Source organism: Elephas maximus, chromosome 4, assembly GCF_024166365.1.
Source record: "Elephas maximus indicus isolate mEleMax1 chromosome 4, mEleMax1 primary haplotype, whole genome shotgun sequence".
In the NCBI taxonomy this organism is placed as follows: Eukaryota; Metazoa; Chordata; class Mammalia; order Proboscidea; family Elephantidae; genus Elephas; species Elephas maximus.
In genome coordinates this window covers 90529304-90531880 of record NC_064822.1, presented here as the reverse complement: position 1 = coordinate 90531880, position 2577 = coordinate 90529304, and positions in this window count along the sequence as shown.

Sequence of the window (2577 nt, the reverse complement as noted above, 5' to 3'; positions counted from 1 at the left end):
GTCTCATCAGCCAGAGAATCATCATAGTGATAACGATTCAGTCATACCCTTACTTGGAACCCGGGCTTTGAACTGGTTCGACCCCCTCCTGAAAACTTGCATTTCTACCCCAGATACACTGAATCAGAACCTATAGTTTAACAAGATCCCGAGGTTACTCTTAAGTATACATAAAAATCACTCAGGGATACAAAAGAATCACCTGGGGAGTGTGTTGAAATGTAGAGTCTGATTCAGTATATCTGGGGTAGAAATGCAAATTCTCAGCAAGGGTGTTACCAAGCGCAATGGGCTCACTGCTGTACTGTCATTAAAAATAACTAAGAGCCAAGTGGTTTAGAGCAAGGCATAGTTTATTACTTGCAGTGAGTAAGGAGACAGGGAGATCATTCTCAAAGCACTGTCTCCTTGAACAAAGGACTGGAGAAAGTTTTATGCTACACAGGAAAGGGGAAGTCATACATATTCATTAAATTTCTGGGAAATAGCATGCATATTTATTGTGGGGCTGGGCTAGGATTTGGCACGAAAAAGCCGATGGACCCCACGTTTCCGAAATGGGCTTGGCTGCCACTGATGACATAAGTCCAGTGGCTTTTAGTTCCTTGACATGAGTCTTTTTTAATTTTTTTATTAACTTTTATTGAGCTTCAAGTGAACGTTTACAAACCAAGTCAAACTGTCACATATAAGTTTATATACACCTTACTCCATACTCCCACTTGCTCTCCCCCTAATGAGTTAGCCCTTCCAGTCTCTCCTTTCGTGACAATTTTGCCAGCTTCCCACTCTCTCTATCCTCCCATCCCCCCTCCAGACAGGAGATGCCAACACAGTCTCAAGTGTCCACCTGATACAAGTAGCTCACTCTTCATTAGCAACTCTCTCCTACTCACTGTCCAGTCCCTTTCATGTCTGATGCGTTGTCTTCGGGAATGGTTCCTGTCCTGGGCCAACAGAAGGTTTGGGGACCATGACCGCCAGGATTTCTCTAGTCTCAGTCAGACCATTAAGTATGGTCTTTTTGTGTGAATTTGGGGTCTGCATCCCACGGATCTCCTGCTCCCTCAGGGGTTCTCTGTTGTGCTCCCTGTCAGGGCAGTCATCGGTTGTGGCTGGGCACCAACTAGTTCTTCTGGTGTCAGGATGATGTAGGTCTCTGGTTCATGTGGCCCTTTCTGTCTCTTGGGCTCTTAGTTATTGTGTGACCTTGGTGTTCTTCATTCTCCTTTGCTCGAGGTGGGTTGAGACCAATTGATGCATCTTAGATGGCCGCTTGTTAGCTTTTAAGACCCCAGATGCCACATTTCAAAGTGGGATGCAGAATGTTTTCATAATAGAATTATTTTGCCAATTGACTTAGAAGTCCCCTTAAACCATGGTCCCCAACCCCCGCCCTTGCTCCGCTGACCTTTGAAGCATTCATTTTATCCTGGAAACTTCTTTGCTTTTGGTCCAGTCCAGTTGAGCTGACCTTCCATGTATTGAGTATTGTCCTTCCCTTCACCTAAAGCAGTTCTTATCTACTAACTAATCAGTAAAAAACCCTCTCCCTCCCTTCCTCCCTCCCCCCCTCGTAACCACAAAAGTATGTGTTCTTCTCAGTTTATACTATTTCTCAAGATCTTATAATAGTGGTCTTATACAATATTTGTCCTTTTGCCTCTGACTAATTTCGCTCAGCATAATGCCTTCCAGGTTCCTCCATGTTATGAAATGTTTCACAGATTGGTCACTGTTCTTTATCGATGCACAGTATTCCACTGTGTGAATATACCACAATTTATTTATCCTTTCATCCGTTGATGGACACGTTGGTTGCTTCCAGCTTTTTGCTATTGTAAACAGAGCTGCAATAAACATGGGTGTGCATATATCTGTTTGTGTGAAGGCTCTTATTTCTCTAGGGTATATTCCGAGGAGTGGGATTTCTGGGTTGTATGGTAGTTCTATTTCTAACTGTTTAAGATAACGCCAGATAGATTTCCAAAGTGGTTGTACCATTTTACAATCCCACCAGCAGTGTATAAGAGTTCCGATCTCTCCGCAGCCTCTCCAACATTTATTATTTTGTGTTTTTTGGATTAATGCCAGCCTTGTTGGAGTGAGATGGAATCTCATTGTAGTTTTAATTTGCATTTCTCTAATGGCTAATGATCGAGAGCTTTTTCTCATGTATCTGTTAGCTGCCTGAATATCTTCTTTAGTGAAGTGCGTGTTCATATCCTTTGCCTACTTCTTGATTGGTTTCTTTGTCTTTTTGTGGTTGAGTTTTAACAGAACCATATGGATTTTAGAGCTCAGGCGCTGGCTGGAGATGTCATAGCTGAAAATTTTTTCCCAGTCTGTAGGTGGTCTTTTTACTCTTTTGGTGAAGTCTTTAGATGAGCATAGGTGTTTGATTTTTAGGAGCTCCCAGTTATCTGGTTTCTCTTTGTCATTTTTGGTAATGTTTTGTATTCTGTTTATGCCTTGTATTAGGGCTCCTAATGTTGTCCCTATTTTTTCTTCCATGATCTTTATCGTTTTAGTCTTTATGTTTAGGTCTTTGATCCACTTGGAGTTAGTTTTTGTGCA